This window comes from Gavia stellata, chromosome 2 (genome assembly GCF_030936135.1).
Source record: "Gavia stellata isolate bGavSte3 chromosome 2, bGavSte3.hap2, whole genome shotgun sequence".
Lineage (NCBI taxonomy): Eukaryota > Metazoa > Chordata > Aves > Gaviiformes > Gaviidae > Gavia > Gavia stellata.
The window spans coordinates 67,913,029-67,928,817 of NC_082595.1; positions in this window are offsets into that span (position 1 = coordinate 67,913,029).

Consider the following 15,789-nt stretch of genomic DNA (forward strand, 5'->3'; position numbering starts at 1 on the left):
GGATGCAGCTGCGATGGCTTACCTCTCTCTGTTTAATCATAGGTTTCTTTATTATATTTGTTGAGAAGCAGTGTTTTGTATTTATGCACTGAACATTTTAACCACAAGACCATCCTTCTTCTGTATTATCTTTGATAAGGGAAAACATTTTTGTGTTTATGCACTGAACATTTTAATTGACTATTTCCAGCTACCAGAATATTGCATCTTCTCATATGTAGAAAAGAAGAGTATGTGTACAATTCCATATGTAATCTTTAATGAAGTAAAAATTAAATAAGACTTCTGATAATTAAAAATAGATACTATATCAAATATATATAAATTAAGAAAATAATTAATACGGTAATTTAATGCCCTAGTTACAGAAATAATAATGTTTTTGAATAAAGGGAAAAATATGTGAAAAACATTTGATACAGTGAAGGTGGCTATTGCACATTAACTTTTCTGTGATTTAATATTTGCCAAGGTGCAATGGCAGCTCCAGATTCTGGAAGGAATTCTTTGCTAATCTCTTAGCAAAAATGGAAGCGGTTGCTGTCAAGTGCTCGCAAACCCCACCATTGGGAGCTACTGGCTCCTCAGTGGTTTGATAACAATTACAAGACACAAGCTGGAAAATTTTTAAAGATCCTCAAGATTATCTTGCCTGAGAAAGCAGATTTAATGTCATTATAGTATTTTCTCTGAACATACACACAGATACATGTGCATAAACTCACACAGATTTATATAGAAATACACTAATATTAGAAAGACTTAGCTTAATTTTGGCTTTACAAGCAGTTGAAATGAGTGAAGCTTGTTTTAGACCCAGAAGCAAGCCAAGGTGCTTTGCAGGCTTATGTCTTGTTAGGGTGGAGTACTGTTCTGTGTATCCCATGCTGGGTTTAGCATGAGAACACTCCAGGCTTATAAAGCTAAAGCTGTTCTTAATTGAAAGAACGATTTGCAGACATGTTGTGTCTGCAAGTGGGAGTTTAAGTTGAGCAAAAGATTGCTTCCTAGTCCTTCAGCTGTCCCTTTTCTTCAATAGGTATGTGCTTATCCCTCTAACGTTGGGAGTTCAGAGCTGTGCAGGGGGATGCAGAGCTAGAAAACGTGGAGATCCAAGGTAACATTGCTATTTTGGTTTGGTATCCCTACTAGTTCTGAATAAGGTGAATATCACTGCTTGGCTCTGTTGCAATGAAGTGTGCAAATTAGACCTACAAGGGTGCCTTGCTGTCTATATCTGTACTGTACTTTGCTCCCCAGACAAGGAAGCAGAAAAAGTCCAGCATGTTGTTTGCTTTGTTTAGCAAGAGGACAAATAAAACTGTTTTTGCCTGACAAATAGAAACAGTTCAGTTCAGTCCTGCCTGATTCAAAAGTACATGTAAGTTTTAACAGGAGAAAGAAAAAAACCTTGAGATATGATATCATTCATATTTTCCATCATAGAAATACAGGATACTTCCAGCTCTGATACTTCCACTGAAAATTCTTTAGAGATGAGATTAAAATAGTTTAATCATAGCATTTTATTGTCACTGATTAGTGAATTAGAAAAATGGGGTCACAGCAGAGGAAATCTTACTGGTTACATTACAGTGCTAAACTAGTGCTACCAAGACAATCTAGTCATTCTTCCAGGAGAGAAAAAGAAGAGCAAGAATAACAGACCAGGAGCAAACAATTTAAATTTTCTGTGGATCTTTACTGCCATAAAATTTTCCTATATGATCCAGCTCTTGTTTTAGCGAAGAAAATGATGTCTCTCATATAGCGAGTTACACTAACATTCCTGTTAGTTTTAAAACCGCTGCACAGAAAGTAGTTGCATTTATTTATTTATATTAGTAAAAAAAAAAAAAGAAAGGGTCTCTATTGAAAGCATGGGTTTCTCCACCTTGGCTGAAAAATAAACAAGTTAACAAAAATTAAAAAGCAATTTCAATGACAACCCCACCAATGAGCAGAACTCTGCATCCTGTGGAATGTAGAGTTCTTCTTTTCCTGTGCAAACCAAAGCCTTTACAGAAGTTTACCTTGCAGCATGAAATCTTATCTGATAATATTTCTAGAAGAAATTTCACTCCACACAACTGGGCAAGGTGCATGCATAATTTTATTAATGTATATGACTAACGTCACCTCAGTGGGTTAGCAAACTCCATATTAAATGCATAATGCCCTGCCTTTCCCCCCGCTTTCTGTTCAGTATGAATCATGTCTTTACTCCCTAAACTAGATGCTGTGATAAAAGCCCCACTCTGGCCCTCTTCAACATATTTCTTTTGGGATAAGATCGGGACAATGTGACATTATGCAATTTAATGCAATGTAGAAATGGTAATCTTTCCCTTCTTTCTGATGATGGTGATCTGCCAGTGAACGCAGCTGGGAACTTCTCCATTTACTTGAACCCAATTTCTCTGAAGCTTCAGTTGTCCATTTAAACACAATGAAATTTTTAACTGAAGCTCTTAGTGCTGCTTAAGAGTCATTTCGTTTCAGCCACAACCAGTAACTAGCCCCACTGTACTTTTGGAGATAATTTTCCCTGCTGTCTCCAAATGGTTATGAACTCCCATGATCTATCCATCTAAAATTTTCAGCTTAACTTTTTAAAATAGGTTGTATTAGCTTTTTTTCCCCCTGTTGTGTTAAATATTGAGCTTTGGTATTTACAAGTTCAAGATTCTGATTTTTTTTTTTCCTGAAGTACATTTCTAGGAGATTCTTTCACATGTAGTGCTCCAGAGATTTGCTCCTTCCTATTTCAGATGCTAATAACGTCTTTGAAGGTCCTCTTATTACTTTGCTGAAACCTTTACTTTGCAGTATAGGTGACAGAGCTTTGCTTTATCGCTGAATACAAACTGCACCGATTTCTCTTCACTATACTCTTCTTCAAGCACATTCTATATTCAGATCACTTAGACATAATGGATACTTCCATGGACACAAGTTGCCCATATGTGTATAAAGCACATCTCCTAACAGAAGAAGTATCCACCATCCATGAGAGGGTGGACAGAAGGTTATACAAGAAGTATCTGTGTATCACAGCGAAAGACTCTTGGGAAACCTTGTCAGTGACGATGGTTGTATTTTTACACCGACAGGAGCTGTTCAATATCTCCCATTACTTTCAGTACCCATACAGAGATGTTTCAGACTGCAACATGGGGACCAAGGAAGGAAACAAACTCCGTAATTAATACTGCATTATCAATACCACTTGAGAGACAGCCATGTACGTCTAATCAGTTGCATTTATTTATAAGCTTAGGAAATTCAAGTTGCTAAAGACAAATGAGGCATCTGTGAAAGAATAACAATAAATTGCCTGAGATGGGAAGAGACCTCTGGAGATCTCTTGCCCACCTCCCTGCTCAAAAAAGGGTCACCTAGAGCAGGTTGCCCAGAGCTGTGTCCTGTCAGATTTTGAATATCTCCAAAGATGGAAACTCCGCAGCCTGTCCGGGCAACCTGTTTCTGTGCTCAGTCACCCTCACAATATATGTATATATTATTTTTTGTTTAAATAGAACTTCCTGCCTTTCAGTCTGTGCCCACTGACTCTTTTCTGTCACTGGATACCACTGAGAGTCTGGCTTTGCTTTCTTACATCATCTGATCAGATATTTTTATATATATTGATCAGATCCCCCTGAGCCTTCTCTTCTCGGCACTGAACAAGTCCTGCTCTCTCAGGTTGTCCTTGTATGTCACAGGCTCCTGTCCCTTCAGTGCTTCTGTGGCCCTTTTCTGGATATGCTGCAGTATGTCGCTGCCTCCCTTGCGCTGGGGAGTCCAGACCTGGACCCAGTACTCCTGATCTGTCTCACCAAGACTGAGTAGAGGGGAAGGATCATCGCCCTTGACCTGCTGACAATACTGCAGATAAGAGGTTGTTGGCCCTCTTTGCTGCAAGAGTGCATTGCTGGATCATGTTCAACCTGTTGTCCACAAGGACCTCCAAGTCTTTTTCTGCAAAGCTGCTTTCCAGATGGTATGACCCCTTCCCAGGAGCAGGACTTTGCATTTTCTTCTGTTGAACTTCATGACATCTTTGTCAGCCCACTTCTTCAGCCTGTCCAGGTCCTTCTGAACGGTAGCACAGCCATCCGGTGTATCAACCAGTCCTTCCAGTTTTGTATCATCTGCAAACTTGCTGAGGGTGCACTCTGTCCCGTTATCCATGTCATTAATGAAGATTTTAATCAGTATTGGCCCAGTTATCAGATCTTGGAAAATAAGAATTCTAGTGACTTATCTCCATCTGGGCTTTGTGGTGCTGACCAGAAGCCTCTGAGCCCAGCCGTTCAGCCAGCTTTCAGTCTGCCTCACTGTCCCCTTATCTAGATCACACTTCACCAGTTTGTCTATGAGGATGTTATGGGAGACAGTGTCAAAAGCCTTGCTGAAGTCAAAACAGACAATATAATTTGCTCTTTCCTAATCCACTAAGCCAGCCAACTAATTGTAGAAGGCTATCAAGTCCGTCAGGCTTGATTTCCTCTTTGTAAATCTATGTTGATTGCTCCCAATCACCTTCTTGTCCTTCATGCGCCTCGAAATGGTTTCTAGAGTTAGTTGCTGCATCACCTTCCCCAGGATTGAGATGACTGGCCTGTAGTTCCCTGGGTCCTCTTTCTTGCTGTTCCTGAAGATGAGAATGACATAAGCTGTGCGATAAGCTGTACGCTGCTGTTGGGTGTGACATGCACCCTTTCTGTGTTCAACTGAATCTATATATAATGCCATCCCACAGATTCTGATCCTTTAGCTTTGTCCTTAGACACTGCTCAAAAACTGCGCCAGAGTTTATTTAGGTGCTTCTGAAAACGTTAATCTCAAACTTTCACCTCTGAAGGCCCCGGATGTCAGCCAAGATGGAGGCCATTCCATCAATGCTGCTTAGGGCAAAGCTGTCCTTCCACACACAGGGCTACTCCATGTTCAACTGAACAGTCAAGGTCTCAGCCATGCACAGCACCTTCCCCCATTGCAGTGGGAGTGCTGGCCCCTGGTGTTGCTCCTCTTGGGGGGCCTGGCAAGACTCTAATTTGCTTTAGTAAATAGTAGAGCGTTATTAAAAATAAAGAAACAGTTTAAAGAAATGAAGAGGTTGACTGGTAATAGTCCCTATTTGTGTGACATGGGGAGATAAACCTGGAAAAAATTTAGATGATCTCTAATAAACTCAAATAGAGCGTTTATGACCGGCTCAGTACCTGGACTCCAGTTCCACCATTAAAAAACACCAGAGGCTGGTTGTTAAAAAAAACCAAAACAACAGACCCAACACTTCCCAAAAAGTCTCTGTTGTTTGGCATGGATTTTGAAAAAAGAATTATTATATTGACAGACTGTAATCACTGCCTTTGTGCTTGTTACTTACTGTAACCAAAACAGAGAGCTAACGAACAGGAGCAGCTGAAATTGTAGGGGCTGGTTCTCTGCTTTGCCCTAAAGATTTCTAAAGCTTCTTTTTTCTGGAAGAGAGAGATCTTTCCTTTGGCAGCCACTTTTCAGAGAGAGGCTGACCTCTGCTTGTTATCACCGTCACTGAAAAGTAGCGCGGTTGCCTTTGTTACAGGGAACCAGACTCCCAAAGGGACTCCTCTGTTTGCTCTCAACTTCCCTGACCGACACAAGGATGTCTCCCAGGTCTTAACTCCCCTTAGTTTATCTCCCCTCATGTCTAAACTCTAGTGTAGAGAGTGTATGGGAAGGAACATTTCAGAGCACAGTGACCCTTCCCTGTCCCACCACACGTGTCCGCAGGCCAGTGAGTTCTCTCATGGGTACCTTTGAATCTGCAGCTATTAGGCACACAAAGTCTGTACAGCAATTAGTCTTCTAAGTAGATGTATTAGCTTTTGACTGTACCATGATTGAATTCTCTTAAAGTTCAAGTGTTAAGGCTTGATTAATTTATCTCGGCTCTTGGTGCTTCACCTTAACTTTACTGTAACCCTCTGCAGGCACGCAGCATGCTGCAGCAGATACCTGAAACTGTTCAGCCCTTTGGATCTATGGCAAAAGGTTTTCTGACAAGTGTCACTTCTAGCTTTGAAGTTGGTGTGGGTGAGGTACCAAAGCAAGAATATCAACTTTTATAACAAAACGTGTCAGGTTCACAGTGTACACAGGATTACGTTGCAAACCTCCCATTCTGCTGCATTTTCCTTTCTCTGGGAATTGTAACTACTGAAGAGACTGTAATACGTCACGGCTGTTGTGTTCTGCTTTTAATAACCTCTGCAAGGTACAGTGACACTGTCAGAAAGAAGGAAGGAACTGAGAAGACTGGAACAATGATAAGAAGTTGCTCAACCAAAATCTGCCCTAAATTATTTCCACAGTTTTACTCCTCATAGGGGCAGTTAACTAAAATGCAAAGAATTTTTCTTTCAATAAATTGAGTAAAGACAGTAACAATTGTATATCTTCTGAGGAGATGCATACAATTTAACTGCCTAAAACGTGTGAGACAGTATTTTGGCCAAACAGGTGGTAGAAAGGTTGTAACTACAAGCCCTCTCCCTCCATTGAGGTTGGACCTGGCAGTGTATTGATTTGACAGAGTAACTCTAAAATTGTGATAAATAAATCCCATCCCACTGAACTGTTCAGCAGCAATCTCCCACCTGGGCCTGCTAATTTCATTACAGATGAACAAGGTCAGGTTGCCTGGGATACTGAAGGCATCCTGGACAGACTGGTAAATGGTCCAGCTGTATTTTCTAATACTTAATACATTCTGTTTTCTATTTTCTCCTCCCCTTTGGCTTGATCCTAACCAAAATGTGTCAATGGAAGTACATCCATCAACCAAGAGGCTCAGGACTGGACCTTTGAGAGAACTTTTACAATTCAGTGTTTTCAAAAAAGGCAGTAAGTAGAAGCCACAGGGAGTCTGAAATATTCTTATGACAACTGATAATATAGAACAAGGAAAAACTGTAAGGACAAATTCACCATTCAGCTCTGTTAAAAAGGAAAGTTATTTTTTTCCTCTGCAAATGAGACAATATGATGGGGAAATTAAATTAAATGGTGATGTTATTCCCCTGGGGCAAAACAATTCTATTCAATAAATTAATTTTACATCAGTAGCTCTTTCCTTTCTTGAAACTGACAGTAATAACCTGACAGCTTAAAGCTTTAATAAACTTCAAGAACTAGGAGACTGTCCTTCCTCAAAAAAAAAAAAAAAAAAGCCAAGTGTATCACAGGTATTAAAGTCTTTCCTTGTTCATTGTAACATAAAAAGTCCTCTAAATTCAATTCTACTTACTGTATTACTTGATGAACCAGACCACTTAAGATAGTTTTTGACAGCATGCAGTTTTAGTATCTTAATGTTCCCATTCTTCAGAAGATACTCAAAACCTCAATGACATTTCCCATTAGGTGGCTCTAAGTAAATATTATACGAAAAGGGCAAACACATGGAGAAAAAGTATTTTGTCTCTGAGACAGTCCTGTTTGTTAAAAAAGAGTAAGTCATTCTGTACAGGCTGCCATTCTGTACAGTTAAGCCAGAAGGCATGAGCTGGTATACCCAGTGTCTTCAAGGGTTAGGAGATCTCTCGTCACCAGTGTCTGGATTTGAAATGAAATACATTGTAATTTTAAACTCAGCATTTGTCTTTTCTTTCTTTCTTTCTTTCTTTCTTTCTTTCTTTCTTTCTTTCCTTCTTTCCTTCTTTCCTTCTTTCCTTCTTTCCTTCTTTCCTTCTTTCTTTCCTTCTTTCTTTCCTTCTTTCTTTCTTTCCTTCTTTCCTTCTTTCCTTCTTTCCTTCTTTCCTTCCTTCTTTCCTTCCTTCTTTCCTTCCTTCTTTCTTTCCTTCTTTCTTTCCTTCTTTCCTTCTTTCCTTCTTTCCTTCTTCTTTCTCTCTTTCTCTCTTTTCTTTCTTTTGTTTAAAATTTGAAAAGGGAAATCATCAGCAGTGGAGTCTGTCCACCAAGAAACCCACCATGCTCAGGATCCCATAACAGTTGCTCAGTATCTTAAATACTGTCTAGGAGACTTTGTGCAGCTGCTGCTGTGTCTTCTGAATAACTGCAAGGGGAAATAAAGGACTCTGAATTTCTTCCTCAATCTTTTTAATTCTCAAAGTCAGCCCACAAGTGCAAATATTAACCCCCAGCCCTAGAATAAGTAACCTCTTTTATCATTCTTCTCATAAAAACTTTATGTTTCTCCGAAAGTATTTTACAACTGTGACAGAAAGCGCTGTGACAGATTCCGGTAGAAGAGGACCAAGAGAAAGCCTGGGAAGTCAGCCAGAAATTAAGAATGATTCCCCTTTTGCACCCGCTCCAGGGTATGACATCATCCCCTGTACTTCGATGCCTCTGTACAAAGCCTTTGGATAACAAGCCAAACATATTGTGCCAAATATCTTTGCTATTATTATCATTTTTCATCTGGGGATGATTCTGATAAATGAGTTGTAAATGCAAAAAGGCCATTAAAAGGAATAATAAGGAGTTGCTCAATTCTTCAGCTGCACTGAGTAGTTCCAATTAGAGTCTGAAGGAGGAATATTGCCTTTCTATCAGTCAAGCTTGTGACACAGCACATCTCCCTGAGGTCATGGGTCCTGGATACTCAAAGAAAGATGTCACTTGTATTCTCAAATAGATTATAGAGGTTTGCTAATCAGTAAAAATAGGACTCTCCCTAAAGCATTCATTGGGTAGTTGGGCAGAAAGGGCGCTTCAATGGCCTAAACTCAAGGCCCTAGAGCACTGTCATTATTCAAAGGACATTTTGGAATACTGAGTAATTAATTTGAGTATTTGTTAGTTATTTTTCAGTACTGAATAAGAAAATGATTTTTAAATGTTGAACATAATTTCAATTAGCCAAAAAATTTCTTTTCCTCTGTTCACAACGATTTATTTTGGATGCAGCAGTGAACCATTAAAAGAAGATGAAAACATAAAAGAGTACAACTTTATGGACAGGAAATATTGCTGTTAAAGACTGGCCCAGCTGTTTGCTACCCCCCACCCCTCTTCCCAAATTCCCCTTCCTCTGGTCTCAGTGAGCCCTAAATAAATTTAGGAGACATAGTGTCTAACAGAACTAAGATTTTGCTCTAGATCCTGAAAGACACAGTGCAATGCTGCAGCTGGGTTAATTACAAAAAGAGAGCACTCAGGGTTTTTTTTTTTTCAGGAGTTGCTCAGTGCTTTGTCAAACTGAGGATTTGGTAAGCAGTTTGTGCAATGTAGAACTAGTGTTGCCGTCATTGTAGTCAGTGGAAAACCTTTCCTCAAGTTGATTAGAGGTGTAGCTGAACTCCCTACGGCCAGTTTAGATTTAATTGGCACCCCTTGCTAAAGTTATGAGGAGGTGGGTTTGCATATATGCAAGTGCACTTGGGGCCCCAGATATAAAAAGGCAAGAATGAGAAGGCATTCTGGTAAATTCTCTATTCAATTCTCCTGAAAATATTGATTCAAATTGATTCCCTGCCTCTACTGTTTTTCACTGAAAACAAACAAGAGGTCATTTTTAAGCCCTAGGGCCTATGAGCTTTGGTAATTATGGAAATTTTTTTGAAAGACTCAAAAGACCAAATTGACCGTGGTCAGGCAACTTTATTAAAACCTTATATTAATAATACCTAAATTCAGCCCTACTACTCAGCAAGTCACAGGGTCTGGAACATGGTCTTAGCCATACTTACAAGGTCACCCAGGTGATTTCATTTGACATATGGCAGCAATTCAACCTCCATTTCTTTTCCCACCAGGCTTATTTAACATACATATCAGAGATGTGATTCTTTTATAGTACTATTGGCATAATGATAATGTCTTTATAATAACAGTGATTTTACATTTTATTAAAAAACATTAATAGGGAACTACTGTTCCTATGAAAACAGCAAAGAAAAAGAAGGAATTGTACACTTTCATTCTGTAAATTCCATCTTTTGGCATCAAACTAAATGCCATTACAATTTCTTTTTTGAAGCACCAAATTTGAAACAAACAAACCATTAGACTTTTAGTGCCAAATATCTCAGATTGTTCAATGAACATACGAATGGTATATCTGCAACAGTATGAAGTCTATTGTTTATTCCTATTTTCATATCTATTTAAGATTTAGTAAAATATTTAAATATGGATAAAATAATTAGAACATTCATTATGTGTTATTACTGCCATTAGCTACTGGGTTCTTTTAAAAGCTGCATTTTGGAAACATATTTACATCTGGAAGAGACTAAGTGGAGAAGAACCCTTCAATTTCTCTCAACTTACCTACTGATGTGTCTGAAAAACCTCAGGTGGCTGCCTCATATAGCCATTAAGATCCAGCTTGGTCCTGCCCGGCAGACACCCTCCATGCCTCAGGTTTATAACCTCCCTCAAACAGCAAGTGTTTCTTCTCAGATTTCAGGACCAAAAAAGCAGTTTTTCTCTTTCACACTGGATGTTTTTTTTGTAGTCCAGCCCCTTCATCTCCCACTCCTGCATCCGTTTTTCACCTGCTCATTGATTGTCCTGTTGGATGAGGAATGAATACTTTGTGGGGACTGGAGGTCCATTAAGGAAATGGTGGGATGAGGTTGGGAAGAGCTGATGTCTTGACAGTGTCAAGAAAATTCTTATTTATTTCAAACACACACACAAACATACACACATCCCTAATTACTAAATTCTGTCCAAGGGAGACATTACTTGGGTGGGATTCATCTCACTTAACTTTAGACATCTAAAAATTATTCATCTGATTTAGTCATCCCTGACTACCCTCAAAGTCAGCAGAGAGAAACAGGCACACCTAAAAGGTATTCATCCTTCCTATCTTAGAGGAAGATTAATTGCTCTTTAGAGTTACCTGCTTCTCTCCATTGATTATAAAGGGGAGCATGAAGTAAATAACTCAGACAACTGACTTTTAGACATCTGGAAATTAGGCAATATGAATCTTTTCCCTTCTTTACCCCTGAGAAGGGCTGAATTTCATCCTCAGAATTTTGAATTAAAATGGTATCTAAGGTCTGGTTGCATTTTGGTTGCAATTTTTTCAATCATTGCTGTTAAATCGAAATTTTGCAGTCAAAGCTGCATTTAAGGCACTTAAAATATGAGGCTGTAATTCTACCCAGGAATATATCAAAGACTTCCAGCGTATTTCGAGTGCGTTGCACCTCAAATACTGTGTTCAGTTTTGGGCCCCTCACTACAAGAAAGACATTGAGGTACTGGAGTGTCTCCAGAGAAGGGCAACAAAGCTGGTGAGGGGTCTGGAGCACAAGTCTTATGAGGAGTGGTTGAGAGAGCTGGGGTTATCTAGCCTGGAGAAGAGGAGGCTGAGGGGAGACCTTATCACTCTCTACAACTACCTGAAAGGAGGTTGTGGTGAGGTGGCTGCTGGTCTCTTCTCCCAAGTGACAAGTGATAGGACAAGAAGAAATGGCCTCAAGTTGCATCAGGGAAGGTTTAGACTGAGTATTAGGAAAAACTTCTTTACTGGAAGGGTTGTCAGATGTTGCAACAGGCTGCCCAGGGAGGCGGTTGAGTCACCATCCCTGGAGGCATTTAAAAGATGTGTGGATGAAGTGCTTAGGGACTTGGTTTAGTGGTGGATTTAACAGTGTTAGGTTAATGGTTGGACTTGATGATCTTAAAGGTCTTTTCCAACCTAAACAATTCTATGATTCTGTGATACTATGATTTCTGGACCAATCACCTAGAGAAATAAATACGCACAAAAGCTTGGGTGACCAGAGATCCTACAGATGCAGTCAGAAGTATGTTGACCAAAGCTGAGATTTTTCATGTATAAAATATTAAAAATAAACAGAATAAATATTCAGTGGAAATACAAAACAGTACTACTACCTCTGAAAAGCCCCATGAAGTGAAGAATCTTTCCAAGTTTTATTTTAATATTCTAGATTAACTAATTCACTAATATTAAGAGTAGTATTTCACTTCTCTAAATTGGTCTAAAAGTCATTGATTCTGTAAGTCTTTCTAAGGACTTTAAAAGTCCTTGAAAGATTTGAATTAAAACTGAATTATTTTTTGACTGTGATAAAAATACAGTTCTGACTATGTTCCCGAAGTGTGTACATTGAATTTAGTTTTCACGATTGGTTAGGGTAGAACTTTTTTTTTCTTCTAAATTAGAGTCATAAATTTATTGAGGAAAAAAGTCACCATCATTTTGATCAGTATCTTCATGGTAACAGTATTTCATGAGGGTATAAAAGATCATTGCTCAGTTACTTTTTTGAATTGGACAGATTTAAATGACAGCTTTCATAAAAGGCTTCCCATCATAATGCTGTAAGGTATATGGGAAGGAGTTAACTTTTTGAGGATGGTTACTGTAACTGAATTAATCTGTGGGTTGGATTGCCAAAAGGAAAGTCTCAGAATAACTCTACTTCATTAAAAATATGTTTAAATCTTAGTCTAGAAATGCTAATTCATAGACATGACAGTGTTCATTCTGATTTTTACGAGGTGTGGTTTCAGTCTTCTTTTTGAAAACTACCGTAACCAAAAAAGAGGAACAAAGCACTGAAGTGAAATATAAATCTGTTTCTATATGAAAAAGGAGCCATTAATTATTTATTTAAAGGTTTTGTGTTGTGCCTATTCAGTTACAAGTTATTTCAAAGAAATAATTCACCTTGCTAGAATCTGGACGGTGAAGCCCATATGGTGAGACTCACATGTCCATGAAGAAGATTTTGAGTGGTTTTGTTTGCTAGAGCTTTTTGATTATTTACTGTTTTTACTGGATAAAGAGGTTCTTCTATTGGTTATTATGGAAACATTTTGTCAAAGAGGAACATTTGGCAGCAAAAACTCACCCTAAATTTATCAATATATATTTTCAAAAAAGTTTCTAGATGGTTTTCTGGGTCTTGGCCTTTCACAAAGCAACACAAAACAAACACTTGTCTTTATGAAATATTCTAGCCATGAAAGGTTATTTTTTCCAGTCATTGAAGTGATATTTTTAGTCAGTCTTGATCTGGTAAAACAGAATAAATCCCTCCAGCAAGCTGAACTTACTGACACTATTTAGTGTTTACACACAGCAGGGAGGCTAGTCTGTCCCAGGTATTTACACTTTTTAAGGGCTCTGCAGTGTATCAGAACACATGTACGTGTATCTGCAGATATGGTGCTAGCTCCTGAGTGGTTCCTCTTTGGAGGTATGACGTGGACACAAGGACAGGAACACTGGGAACATGTGAATAATAGCAGAATGCAGGTTGATGTGCTTTTAAAGTTTAGGATTGTGTAAAAACTTGTAAACAAAAGGAGAGTCTCTTCATAGCAGTGTAGTCTGATGCCTTCAAAAGATAAGGTTTTCTGGAGCATCTCCATAGGTTTTGTAAATTCATGCATCATATAGGCTCAGATGCAGGTAAAATATCAGATTAAGTTCACCTTTCATAGGCTAAAAATCCATTAAGCCATTTATGTGAAAAGATTTAAGTTTCTGCTTGGTGGTCTATTGAGAAAGAAAGGACTTAAGGACTTGCTTGAGGTTTTGTTCTAGTGAGGGTTTATTCTGGTTTTTTGACACTGCCAGTTCTCCATTTTCTGAAGCGGCTTTTTAGTGAAGGATAACCTATAGATGCTGAGGATCAGTTCAAATAACAGTTCAAAACCTTTAGCCTTTATTCTTAGAAAAGAATATGATCTGGGGGAAAAAAAACCCCACTCAACTCCCCCCAAAATCCCAAACCCACTAGACTTTTATGAAGAGTTCATTTCTTGTAGGTAGATGTCTGGAAGAGGCAGGTGATCCTTGTATACTGACATCTTGCTAACATATCAATGCTTCAGATCCAATTCCTATCAATCACATTCTATAAGAAGCTTCAAAGTGAAAATAAAATACAAGGTTTCAAAAGCCAAATTTACTCTGAATTTGTCCATTGATTTGTTCTCTGCTTCCACATGAATCTCAATTAACATTTTTAAAAAGCTCATTATTCACTTTTCTTTCTTCTCCAAAAAAAAGCAGAAGCAAGTGGAAGTTAACATTAGTTGGACTATGTATGATTTGTCATCTATCAGGTTAAATTCTTAGTCATTTTCTTGTCTAGTTACCCATGTTCCACACTCCATGTCTGAGTTGTGTGTTCTCATAGCTAGGTACTAATGAGATTACCGTGAAAGAGGATAAAGTTGGCATCAGTCCCTGCAGCTGTGTAGGGCTGTCTATGTGATTTTGTAGCCCATGTGACATGAGCTTGGGTGCTCTGACTCACCACTGAGAGCAAAACACTTCATCACTAATATGTTCGGTGGAATTAGGGATGACAGAACTGGACAATCTGAACAAGAGACAGTATGGATGAATTTACAGGAATCAAGTTTACTGATGTAAAAAAGTAAAACTCACGTTTTAGAAGCATACAGGGAAGAGGACCTTACTTGATCAAGTTAAGTTCATGTATTTCTCATGATTAATGGATATGATATGAAGAGCACAACCTGTAAAGCTCTTCCAAATCTCTACAGCAGCCTGTCTTTGCACACTCTGTCACGCTACTCAAGTGTTTGACCTTTGCTGGTTTCTGGTTTTTACGATACAAAATTATGACTATTTTAGCACCTGATCACACAATATCCAGCCCCTCTTCATTCACTCTGCCATCTGTAATATTTCCCATCTTCTGGTCTGTGAAGTCTGTAGTATCTAGTTAAGCAGTATGCTCTATTAGTGTATATTATGTTTTTTATTATGCTGATGTTATAAGTTGAACAGTGAGGACTGACAAGCTAAGATTCCTACTTCATTCTGCCAACATACCTTCAGTCTTGTTATCCTTGCCTGGAGCTTTTCTTAGCACAAATTATTGATTGTGCCCAGTCACGCTAATTTGTGTTTCTGACATTGAACAGAATATGTCCACCTTCTCTGGTCAAGCCGTGAGAGAGAAATTAACCTTGGGCTCCTGACACAGTATAATAGAACTGAACTAGGATCTAGCATCATCTGATACAAAGATTCATATAGTTTGTTTAAATGTCTTTACTTTTTGCCTATAGAAGAGGCAATTATGAGACCGAATTGTCCTACAAATTGTTAAATTGTTTCTTGGAAGCAAGCTATTAATTGATATCAGCATTATAAAAGCATTGACAGAATGTTTCTATAGCAGTTTGAAGAAGATGAAATATTTTTAATTTCTGAAATTAACCAGTAAGTACTGATCACCAGTGCCCTTATTTTAGACAAGGACAAAAGATGTGGTTTTAGGAAATGTAGTAGTTTGTGTTTAAAAAACATTTGAGCAAAAATACAGATTTTGAACAAAATCCTTGAAAATGAACATAGTATCATTGCCTTCATGTCCAGAAGAATATATCAACAGTTCAACCTAGCTACAAACCTGAGCATGCCTGCAAGACTCTGGTTTAGATTTCAGTCCTTCACTGTACATATTTATTACCATCACCTCTGTTTTTCAGACAAGAAAATCAGAAAAAGAAAGCTTAGGTTTTTTCCAAAAGTGTTCAGATTTTGGATAATGGAGTAGTAGGATTTCAGATTGAATTCTCAAACCAAAGTAACCATATGCTTCTTGACCACATTATAAGATAGGTCTTAGTGACTCATTCAAGGATGTATGGAAGAGAAAGCAGTGGAATTCAAACCTTGTTATTTCCTGGTCTATGCTGTAAAAACAAGTCTGTCATTACTATGAAAACAAGGCCTGTGCTAAAGGAAAGTATATAATAATGACGGAAACAGCTCTGGATGGCATTTATATGAACCTC